We start from the raw sequence: 12,791 nt of genomic DNA on the forward strand, positions 1-12,791 counted from the left end.
ATTTCAGTGATTGCACTAGCTTTCTCATACAGTATCAAAGCACATCTGACAATACTCTAATCGGTTTCACTACTAGCAACAGGATTCTCACAGAACACAAAATTACTCAGGATGAGATTACAAAGGGGGTTTAGGGTTTTTTTCACAGTGGAGAGCATTCTTCTTTTCAAAGATCACCAAAATATTGCATATTTCACAAGCAACAATTTGGAATAAGCCTTCTTCAACATGCTCCCTTTACCCTCCTTACTGCCCATGGATTTAAATTTCTTTGGCAGAAAACTGATTACTGCAACTCTGTTGAGCCACTGTCTACCCACCACTGAAGCAAGCACTGGACTTGTGCTTATGAACAAGCACTGAAACAAGCACTGTTTCACGTGCTTATGAAGACAGAGTCAATCACCTTCCAGGACTATGTGTTTTGGCAATTGTATTGGGGTTATGCGGTGAGGTTTTGTAACAGGGGAGGGGGGCTACAGGGGGACTTCTCTGAGAAGCTGATAGAAGCTTCGGCTTTGTCCAATGGAAGCGCTGTTTTTCATACGAACTGTATTCTTCTGTGAACCGAAACAGCTCTAATCAATCAGAAAAAAAAAAGAAAAAAAAAGAAAAGGCTGTTTTTATGATGGGACGGCGACTTGAATCAAGACCGACCATTCTGACTTCAAGAAATTCCTGTCTGAGATTAAGAACTGCGTTGTCGTCTGTGTCCGACCGCAGCAAACCTTAAATTATCCTCCAGCTCTCCACCTGCAGGAGGCAGCAGGAAAAACAGTCTCCCTTCACTCCTCAAGGAAAACGGATTTCCACTCGCTTTAAAAACAAATGACGTAATCCCTGCTTTTCCCTTTTTTCATGTTTTTGGGGTAGAGGGAGGGGCGGGCGCGGGGGGGAGGGGTGGGCGCAGGGGGGAGGGGGTGGGGTGAGGCGCTGTTTTGTTTTGTTTCTGCATGGAACAGAGATAATGAGATAATTTGAGAGGGTTTGAGAGCGGCCCCCCGGTGCCAGCCGAGCCCCGCTCCCCGCACCCCCGGCGCTGCGGGGGGACCGCGCTCGCCGCCGGCGGGGACAGAGCGGCGCCCCCTGCCGGGCGCGCTCCGCACCAGCGCCTTCCGAATGACATCACCGCTGCAGCGGCTGCGCTCCGCCCGCCACCCACCGGCACCGCGGGCAAATCTTCCCGCAGGTTTTCACCCTGCTCTTGCCCCGTTTTTTTCTGGTTTTTTTTTTTTGTTTGTTTGTTGTTTTTTTTTTAATTTTTCCTTTTCTTTCCTCTCTTTTCTTTTTGGTATGTCTTTTAAATAGCTGGTGAAATTTTTGGTGTCGGAACGTGACCGGATTGTAAAAGAAGCCTTAAAGAAACGCCTCGCATTGGACAGACATCGGCTCAGGCTACTCAGCAAAGCCAAATCGGTGATGTCACTGGCACACGCTGCAAACCAAATGTACCTTTCTGTTGTGCAATAAATAAACAAGCCTAAGTGAGGTGCAGAGCTGATGAGGCAGTCAGCATTACTACCACTCCCCTGTTTACAGGGCCAAGCACGGTTTCTCAGAAGAAAGCACAACATCCTGCCGTGCAGGTAACACGAGCAATTTACAGAACATCCCTCCCCCCCCCACTAAAAAAACAACCCGAGGCCAAAACCAAACATTGCCAAACAGCAACAAAAAAAGCACAGAAAGCGAACAAAAAAACCCCTGAAAACCAGCCCACCACTCTATGTGGTGGGTTGATTCCTCTACAAAGAAGATAACATTACTCTTCCAGATCCCCCAGTCAAATACTCAAACACTCCTGAAAAAGCACATCTCCATCCACAAAGCCAACCTTGCTATTTGCTGCATTTCTCAGGAGTGTTGAATGAAACGGTCAAGTTCCACAAGCAGAGTTTGCAGGGTCAGGAGACGGGGTGTCTCAGCAACAAGGCAGAAGCATTGAGATGGTTATGGGAGACAAGTGCTCTGAAAGTTGCAGAGTTTGCAGTCGGAGAGGAAAACATTTTTTTCCCAGATCTACAGGTAAAAATAGGACAGAATAAGAACATAAAGAAAAAAGTGAAAAAAGAGGGTGGGTGGGGGGAAGAGTAAAAACAGCAGGGAACTAGAAAATATCCTTAACTACTTCAAGATAAAAGGGAAAATTATAATGCTCTACCTGCTTTTAAGCTTCAGTTATGCAGCAAAGGGGACATTATAACTTATTCCAATCATAAGTTTGTAAATCATCTGGTACAGAACAGGTACTAGATTTTGCTTCTACTGAATGTACTGGTGTATTCACTGACACTGGATTATGAAATGTTCAGCATTATGAAAGAAAAAATTAGCTATTTTGTTGAAGGGTACATTACTCTTATGTTTAGTTCATTTAGGCAAGTCAAGCACATATTTGCCATTATTTAACAAGTGTGGCAGACTACAAAAAAAAATGGGTTTGACCCTTTTTCAGTGTTTATTATATTTTATGAATCATACAACACATTTATCTACTATGGTAGCTCTGCTCTACTTTCCTAATGCTATGTTTGATGTTTTAGAAAATTCTATCATGTTGAAAGTGTGCTGAAAACAGACCTTATCTTTCTGTTTCCAGTATGTCCAAGCACAACCTTGCCCCCGTTGAAATCAGGGACAAAACTTTTGTCTGCTATAATGAAAGGCTATATTCATTACTCTTGGATCTTACTACTATAAAGTTCTCTAAAAAAAATGCATTGCTTCTATAAAAGCAGTTATAGTATTACTCTTATTTTATGTAGATGCCATGATGCTCCAAATTTGAAAGCAACAAGATCTCAGTTCTGGAACTTGGTCCTGTTCCAGTTACAACTACTGTGTTACTTTCTTGCAAATGACTGATTTAGCCTCCAGAGATGAATAAGAAAGCATTAAGAAATTATATCTGCATGAAAGCACTTGACAAGAAACATAATATCCTACTTTATTCAATGGAAACTGAAGAGTTTGAATGGCATCAGGGAGCAAGCAGGAGGGAAGGACAAGGAAAAAAGATCAAAAGAAAACCTAAATAAGTAGAATTTTTCTTTAATCTTTCATTTTTTGCATATGAAGAATTAATGTTCATAATGTCTTTCTACAGAAAAAAAGTGTGTGAACTCTAACTTTTTAATTCTTCAGCAGAACTGTCATAGTATGACATAATTTTACTATACATTGACTATATTACCATCCCTTATTTAAGCTGTCAGATTTTACTTATAATCAAGAGATAATGGTAGAAGAAGATAAAAGAAAAGCAGAGAGAACACCTGCTAGGGAGAGGCTACATTGAGGTAGATTTAAACACTCTGAAAAGCACAGTAAGAAGAGGGCTAAGAAGAAAATTAACTATGCACCTGGTCACTGAAAGGCTTCTCAAGGATAAAAGGTGCAGATAAGGGACTGAAGGAAGTAAGAAGGAGGCAGAGAAGAAGGGGGAGGATATAGTAAGAACTCTAAAGAAATTATTTCATAAACCCATGAGGGAAGAGATCAGATTGTATATATACAATTTAATGTACTGACAATGAACAGGACTACCACAAAACTGGAGTTTCAGCAAAACCAGAAAACCAGAAAACCCTGACTTCAACCAATTTCCAGTCTCCACCTCCTGAAGTGGTGATGTCTGGCCCATGCTTGCCACGTGCTTTGTGGTGTCATCCTACAGCAACATTGCATAGCCCCTGCCCACAGCACACAGCTCTACCACATATCCCTGTTTTGTGGCACGCCCCAGGGAGCTCCATGGCCCACACACCTGCTGGCACTGGACACAGCACTGTATTTGAAATCCCCTAATCCCACCTCATCTGGATCCAGACGCTGCTGTTTCAGCGTGACAGACTTTCCTAGCCAAAGGGGTGACTTCAGTCTTTGTATCTCATGATAGATCTGGTTCTTCTGCTGATAGATCTGGGCCTTAGCAGTGCCACAATATCAAAGTTCATTGGAAGTGTTAAGAGCTTGCAGCATGAGTAACAATAGATTTTAAACAACACAAAATTATGGTACAGCTGGCATCTATTGTTACTTTTGAGCTATTGTTGCTATTGAAGCAGTTGTACAGCTTCTTCCTTTCTACCAGAAGACTTACTAATAATGAGTAGAAAAGTTGCCCATCATATTACCCCAGCTTTTGCAATTATCTAAAACTAAAAAAATTGACTGCCTAGTCGCTATAAAACAGAATTGATAACACATAGTAATCATGTAATATGTACATGATTACTATGTGTTATCAACTCTGTTTTATAGCGACTAGGCAGTACATTTTTTTAGTTCTCATATGTAATCTCTTAGTTCAAAATAATGTCAAGATATTCAGAAGAAAAAGAAATTCTAGTTTACAGGATTTAATATGAGATGTGTTCACAGGCTAAATGTGAGATGGGAAAGTTTAATGAGAAGTGCATGAAATAAAATATTTGAGACAAAATATGATTGCTACCTGTGAAATAAGAGGTGTTGTTAGTGGGGTGGAATGAGTAAACAACTTATACCCATCCTTCTCTCTCCCTTTCTTTCTTATCTCTGAAGAAGGATATACAGGAGAAGAAGGAAGCAATTGAGAGGGAGAACACACTGTCCTTCTACATCAAAGGGTCCATTGAGCACATCCTATAATATTCAGCAGAGCTAAAATGTTAATTCTTGGGTGTATAATTTTAGGTTTATGCATTTGATATTTAATGATGCAAAATTGATGGTTGGACTTGATGATCTTGAAGGTCTCTTCCCACTCTGATGATTGTGTTATTCTATGAAAATGTTATAGTGGGCTGCTACAGAAGACATTGTAACAAGGAAAAAATGATTTCAAGTAGAATCTCGAGGGTTTAATCATAAATCTTGGTTGTAGAGACCCATACACAGACATGAGTTACTGCTGTAGGGCCTGAGCACTACATTAACAGGTACTGCCTTTAACAAAAAGGTTTGTATGTACTGTTGCTAAGAGCTTGTTAACCAGAGCCTGTTCAGAGTAGTGATTATCCCTGGTTACTGCTTTCTGAAAACTATCACCAATCATCAGCCAGGAAGGGTCTGTCACCTTCTTCTACCTCATGCCCTGCAGTGGCTGTTCAAAGTCTACATTGTGCAAGTAACTAAGGACAAGTGTGACTTTCTGATTTGGCCTGATCTGATTTGCAAATGTTGGACTCATTGCATTTCATTTCCTGGAATTAATTCTAGGCAAACCCAATGCTGTAAGTACCAACAAACATCAACACCACCACCAAGGTGGTAATTCCTCTGCTTAAAATAGTTTATAAAATGTTACTGATTTTAGTCACAGCAGAGACTGCATGCGCCTAATAAAAAAACTGCATGAACACAATTAATTAAGCTTCTTTCAAGTATTTTCTCATTTTGACACCTTTCATTAAGGACTTAGGAAAAATGGGAGAAGATAACCACCAGCCTGAGTCCCCCATGAAATCATTTGCTGGATATAATTTCTACATGAGGTAGAAAGGCATATGTTCCCTGCCAGACAGAAGTGAATAGGATCACTAGTGGGAAAAAAAATTCTTAGTGAGAAATTAAAACAATATTTACATATTCCCACCAGAGGTCACTCATATCATAGGAATAAAATGAAAGTAACCAAAATTCTAAGTACTTGTTGATTCTACATATGATGGAAATTGAAATTGCATTTTCAATCCATTTGAATTTCTATTTCTACTGATTTTATTGAATGTTCATAATTGGGATAAATGTATCTTTCTTTAATAACAGGAGTGCAGGAGAAAATGCAGAGCTTTGGTAAGAATAAGAAACAACTAGCTGAATAAACTTCTGCTTAGCTTTTAGTGACTGAGGAAAAACAAGAAAAAATTCTGCAAAAACTTAAGGCTCTAGTAACAATAACTAATGCTGTAGATAAGACTGTGTATGGTGGACATGGATGACAATAAACTACTGCATTTCATCTTGATACCTTTACTTCTTGAGCTGAAAGTCACAGAGAAGCTAGAAAAAGTAGGATTTATTCTTGGTAATGTGGTAGAGCTAGACACCTTGCATAAAGGAATTATTAGGTATGCCTATGTTAATCAAGACTCCTAATAGTAAAATGTATATTTCTTTTCTAAGTAACTAAAATAAAACACAACATAGCAAAGATCACAGTGCTAAATATAATCTCAGAATCCAGAGAAAATTACTTTATGCACTTAAATGTGATTAGTTCTATTTAAAGAAAAGGTTTCTATCCTTAGCATGTAAAAGAGAAAGTGTTAAAACTGTTCTCTGTTTTACATCTTTAACTTATTTCTCTTTCCTAAGCACTTCTTAGGCCACATCTTTTCTCCTGCTTCCAGTTTTGGGCCCCCAACACAAGAAAGGCATCAACAAAAGGGAGTAAGTTCAGTGGAGGACTGCCAAAATAAAACCATGAGCAATCTGTCCTGTCCTCATAGCTCACCCTGCTTTGAACAGGAGGTTTGGCTAGATTGTCTCAGAAGGTCCCTCTAATCTGAGTCATCCTCTTTTAATATGTTATGATCCTGTGAATCAGACCTTTGATCCACAGACCGACACTTTTCTAGGAATAAGCTCTAGGCAGTTCCAGTCACCCTAGGCCACCCAATTTAACTAGAAAAGATAAAGACAACATGTGTGCGCCTATCAGTTAGATCTTATCTAAGAGTGAAAGTTAGCTAGATCTCTTCAGCTGGTGGAAGGTTTGGCTGAAAAGAGCTAGGGAAGCATGACCAGACAAAAACTGAACAGAAAATTATTTGCTATCTATTATTAAAAAGGGAGCACATGGATATGCAAATGCTGACTTTAAAAATAGTGTTCAGTGTTGTGGGATGTTTTGGAGATCAAAAGTCTAGGATGATGGATAAATGTACAGGGTACATAACCTTGACCACAAATGCAACATTTAGTATAAAAATCTCATAGTTTATTTTTGCCAAAAGATACAATATTTAAGAGTGAAAGAATACATTTATTTTCCTTATATTTTTTGCATTGACCTCTGCCAGAAGCCTTTCTTTAAGTACAGTGCTTAAGGGCCTTTTGTTCCATTCTCTGTCTGCTCCCACTTCTTGTACTGACTTCTTGTACTATCCAACTTCCTGTTGGATTTGGAAAATAGATAGTGCTTGAGACTATGACCAAGTATGGTTGTTATGATCTTCAAGGTCCTTTAGGCTGAAACATAGCATAGTCTTCTAAGGAAGGAAGCAAATTAAAGAAATGTTTCACTGACAGTTGATGTATATTGTACATTTTCTGCCCAGTAAATCATAGACAAAGTGATTCCTTATCCACCTCTTCTCAGTTCCTTCTCCTAAAGAAGAATTTGTCAGGAATTACACAGTACAACAAATCTTCTCAAACAACACATTGCTTTTTTGCAGACAACAGGGTAACAAGACATTTTTTCTTATTTGCATACATGTCAGGTACAGTGGATTGTGTCAGCTTTATTGAAATCAAGAACTGTCTTTGGGACTGTAGTTTCACACTCTATTGGATACTTTCCCAGTGTTTGCATCACTTTGACACAAACACAGCAATGGTGATAAACTGAGTTGGACCAGGAAATTCTTCTCTCTGAAATATAGATCAAGGAAAAATACTTTTCACTAAACAAGTTCCACACTGCAAGCCACCACCCAGCTGCACAAACAGTTGGAGAAGGGAAAAAGTAGAAGAGAAAAACAGGTGGATGTTCCCCAATAAGTGTCTGTGAATCATAAACCCACATATGTACATGATAACTCCAGGTGGAGCGGGATCTGGTGGGATGCATTTTGTGACTCCTGTTTGATGGGATTAGTGCGGGTTAGTCTGCGGTTCCCTTCAGCATGTAACCACGGTCCCTGCGAACGAAGGGCAGCTACAGCTAAATGAGTCAATATTCATGTCACTTTATCAAACCGAGTCAATTTCATGTCACTTTTCAAGTGCTTGGCTTGACAACCGGGGCGTCTGGGGACGGACCAGCACCCCCGGAGATCCTCGGGGAGCGCAAAATCCTCCCTTCCCGCCTGGCGCTGGTTTCAGGCGCCCTCCCAGTAACGGGGAATGCGGCTTGCGAGCACTGAAACCTCCCCTTCCCAGCCGCCGCCCCAGCCGGAGCCCGCACGGAACAGTCACACAATGACAGCATCGCTAAGGCTGCAAGAGACCTTCAAGGCCACCCAGCGGCACCGCAGTAGCCGCTACCCCCCGATCCAGCCGGACACGGGTGTCAGTGGAGCCGGGCCAGGGCCGCCGTCCCACACGGCCCGCGCGCCCCGCTCCTAGCGGCCGCGCCGGGGCCGCGCTCGGGGTGCGCGCGCGTTGCCCGGTAACGTGGCGGGGGCGGGCGCGCGGGTTGCCCGGAGACGGCGCTGCCGCGGCCGCGCTGTGGGCGCTGCGGGCCGGCGGGTGAGGGAGGCAGCGCCGGCGGCCGCCCCCGCGGAGTGGGTGAGAGCTCGGCGGCCGGGCCCGGCAGGCCAGCGGAGGTGCGGCGTTTCTTGCCCTGCGTTCTTGCCCCGCGTTCTTGCCCCGCGATTCTTGCCCCGCGGGTGCGGCACGGCCCGGGAGGTTGCGCGGGGCTCGGGCGCGCGGCGCCGCCCTGCGCCCACCTGCGCTCCGGGGACGGAGCGGCCCCGGGGAGCTCTCGGGGCTGCGGGCGGTGTCTGAAGCGTCCAGGAGCCGTCTGACGGTATTGTCGGGATTTTACACTGTTCTGGGGACTGTCCTACGCTGTGTGCGTCTCTTTACAAACGTGCTTGTGCGGAAACGCGAACTTAAGATCGAGTGAAGGCGGGGGCAGCAGTCTCTAAAAGAAGCAAGCAAACGCTTGTCCTCCGCAGGGAGGGAGAGCTTTGGGCTTGTTTATACTATAAATGCTTTTCCCAGCTGGGACGAGGGTGGGAGGGGGAAGCAAAATCAAGTTTAGAGAGTTAAAAAAAATATCATTCAAGTACAAAAGCAAACTACAAGCAAAGCTTATGAGAATGAATTTAAGACAGCAGACTGCAAATGAAGAAATAAGTTTAGGGTTTTTTTTTTTCTGTACAGTAAATTCTTCTAATATCTTAAGAGATGCTGCTTTACATAGACATTGTCATTCAACAGTTTGAGAAACTGTTGGAAACTTGCTCATCTTGCTACTGTTGAGCAAGATCTTTAATTACATGTAATGCTGCAGTGAAGGACATAATCCTGGATTTTAGACTCGATAAAGACCATACTGTTCTTAATAATCGACTTAACCGTAGAATGATATAGAAAATAAATACTTAGAAATGTCCTTTTTGAGGGCCAAACCCTGTTGGTTCAAGAGTCTCTTTCTGATTGCCATGCACTTAGTCTTTCAAAAATTTAATGGGCTAGGAAGTTCATTGTATCTCTTTCTAACTAATTTTAGAGGGTTTTTATAGGAGTGTTGAGCCATGTGGTTTATTACCTTGTTTAAAATTTTGCCCTGACATTATGCAGCTACCTGCTATTCATAAGAGTATAGCAGGGGAAGAATTCTTGTAAGAAACGTGTAACAGTAAGATGTTCTTCAGACTTTAGAACAGAGTTATTTTGCTTTAAGTTATTTCTGGTAAGACATATTTCCCACTGTTTTAAAAAAAAGTTCAAGGTTCTAATCCTTGCACTTCCTAGTTTTTTGTAGTCCTAAAATAGAGAAAATACACTTCTGTTATGGTGTTTCTTTCCTAATTACAGGCACAACTGTGTAAGTTCCTGATACATTTCCAGGTTTCTGGTGTTTGTGTGTGTGTGCCTTGCGCGAATCAGTCTAGATGACTTAGTGATATCATTATTTATATTTTGTATTTCAAAACTGTTCAAAAACTTCAGTTAAGACTGTAGTCATCTTCAACAAATTGTTGTAACCCATATGGAGACATGGTGGTATAAAGAACTTAGAAAGGTAATATGAAATATGCATGGAAGATACAGATAATGCAAAAATTTAAAAATATCATGGGGCTATTGTTTTACTTACTGATTTTTTTTTCCACTTATGAATTATTCTCCCTGATAAGATATCTACAGGCTTCTTCCTCAGTTCCAACATTCTCTGTGTTCTGTTATACCAAATCTTTGACTCTTTGAGTAGCTCTGGCTCTTTAAAGGACCTATAACATGCAATAAACTTGTCATTTGGTCATCTGCTATGAGGAAAATTCCCACATAGCAAGAAGTAAGGGAGGTTCTTGGTGAGTCCTAATTGTCCATTTAATTCAGTATTCTATTTCTAGCAGTGGTAATAGGAGATTATAACTTAGGGAGAGCAGTATTTCCTCTTCCTGCAATCTGTGAATTAAAATTGATGTGGCCAGTAGGAGTAACTTCACCAAGTCCTGGTGGTGATGTTGTGTAACTGACATTATTTGTTTTATAAAGCAAAATATAGGCAGCCCAAGAAGATAGGTAAATATCAATATAACATTTGAATTCCAGAAAGTGGCTACAAGAACTGTGAATTCCCCTGCAGGGTATAGGCAATTTGGTGACATCCTATCTCTCAGGCTAGCCATTATTTATGGTAGCAGCTGAGCTGTACTATGGGCACTGGAGAAAGAGAGAAGCTTTTATGGTAATCTTTTCCCCACTTGCATCCTGTAAGCACACCTTGGATGTATCCATTGGGGCCATTTTTCCATATCCTGTTCTAGTACTGGTGGGAGAATTTGGTTTTTCTGGTATGTGTGGGATTTATTTGGTTATCAGTAAAGGCCTGTAGAACTTTGCTGACTTTTTTATTGGTTGACAATATAATTTATTAGTTCTCAAAGCAGTGTCAAGTGTAGGAACTTGCCTCTTCCAGTTCTTTATTTGTTGGTGTTTTATTTTATGCCGATGACCTTGACTGTTGTTAGCACCGTTGTCCCTGCTAAGTCTTCTCCTTACACTTTTTCTCTTGGACTACTTTGTTTAATTGTATGTGGAAAACAATTTGTAAGCAAACAAGTTGATAAATAGTGATTTTTAAGATCTTCATCAGTGAGGAATTTTTTTTTTTGTTGTTGTTGTCCAGTATCTAATTTCCTATTTATTGATGGTAGAGGGTCTCAGAAGCAGCTGTTGCAGTGGAAAAGGATTGATGTAATCTTTTTTTTTTCCCTTGTGCTGTATATTATGTGTCTATTGATGAGGTTAGTAGTGCCTTTCCCCTTCTTAATGATTTTTTTTTTCTTAATGCTTCTACTGACTATAAATTTGCTTCAGGTCCAGGAACCTTTACCTACCTTCTAGCACCATGACCAATTTGAACCAGCTGCTTAGCACATATGATGTCTTGATTCAAATAACATTTCTATATCTCTGGTAATTGCCTCCTTGTTTCATTATTTTTTAAACCTCTGTATTTAAATGTTTCTTGAACATGTTAACAAAACCTAATGCATGAATGACTGGTAAAATGATGTTAGGCCTTCTTCTGTGCTGGCAATATCTTTCCTTACATGTTGTACATCTCTTCTGGCTACATCCTGTTGGTGGCTCATACTTTTCCCATGGTTTATTACATCCATTGTTTGACTGATTTTGTAAAGGCTTTTTTTCCCTCCTTCTCTCCTTTTGACTGATTCCATTCTGCTTGGTGTACTATAGTTGGGTAGTATATACTCAATTTCATGGTCTCTTAAAACCCACCACCTCTATTTGCATTTTTTTTGGGGGGGGGGGGCAAGAAGGGGGACACAACACACAGCATTTATCTCATCCTTTTGAGTTGTATGTTTTAACATCACTTTGTTTCTGTCTTAGGTGTAATTGTTGACATTTACTTGTACCATTAGAAAACATGCTCTGTAACCTCTTTCTTAATGAGAGGCCATAAATGGCCATGAGGCCATAAATGGCCTAGTTTGTTGACAGTCTGAAACCTAATTCTTTGGTTTTAAACTTCTGTATTCTCTTTTTCGATCTGGCTAAAGAATCATTTGGGGGTTTTATGTTAGAGTTGATTATATTTAATTTTTTTAACCCACATAGGTTAATCAAGGTCTAAGAGAACTAATTAAAACTACTATTTTCATTCTCCTAACTTTCTTTTCAAGTTGTTACCTATTGTCTGAAAATACCTGTGATGGAGGACTGGTAATGACTGAGTGAAAGGGGATATGTCAGATCCAGGAGATCAGTTTCATAGATTTAGATTTCAGGAAAGAAAGACTGAGATTTCTGCTGTCAAGTGTGAGGTTGGTGTTGAGAAGAGCTCTTCTCAACACTAATCATTTGTTGCTAACCTAAGCACATCTTTTGTTCCTAACTGCTGGCTGTCATCAGGTTATGTAGTCGTATCCCATACTGGGTTCCCAGAGAATCAAGGGCAATCTTTTTGCAGTTAAAGTGTTTCTTATTTTGGGGTTTGTTATGATGTTTGCTTTTTAAGGTTTCTTTTGCCTTTATGGATATTTGGGCACAAGTGGCTCTGAAGTGTCTGAAAAAACCTGTTAAACTGACTGCTCTGTAAAAATTCCTAGGGCAGAAAATCTCATGTTTTAGAACATTGTATTGGAGATAAACTTTTCAAGAGCTGACCTCTTTTTCTAATAAAAACAAGTTTTTCTTGCCCATGTCCAGCTTTAACTACTTGTTCAAATTTGGAAAACTAGTAAGTTGATATACAACTGCATGTCATCCCCACTTTAACTGTTCAACCTTTCTTATCTCATCAAATGTACTTTATATTAATTATTATTCAATTTATATTTATCTTAACATCTGAATCAGCCAACTATAGTATAAAAAGTTGATGTAATTAAAATATTTACTTTATAGTGTGTGCATTATAACTGCAGACAGGGATT

At 40.5% G+C, this 12,791-nt stretch overlaps 1 protein-coding gene across 2 annotated transcripts in view; it reads left to right on the top strand.

Moving 5' to 3' along the window:
* The first annotated feature begins 8,345 nt into the window (after positions 1-8,345).
* The window catches only part of WDR17 (WD repeat domain 17), a 56,643-nt gene continuing 52,197 nt past the window's right edge, over positions 8,346-12,791 (top strand). Inside the window, exon 1 of one of the 2 annotated variants that reach the window (XM_071432110.1) lies at positions 8,346-8,477. The gene's annotated coding sequence lies outside the window, so the exon portion shown is untranslated. The other variant, XM_071432108.1, reaches the window with a different exon arrangement.

Source organism: Agelaius tricolor, unplaced genomic scaffold (genome assembly GCF_023055355.1).
Source record: "Agelaius tricolor isolate 1412-34295 unplaced genomic scaffold, bAgeTri1.0.p SCAF_8, whole genome shotgun sequence".
NCBI lineage: Eukaryota > Metazoa > Chordata > Aves > Passeriformes > Icteridae > Agelaius > Agelaius tricolor.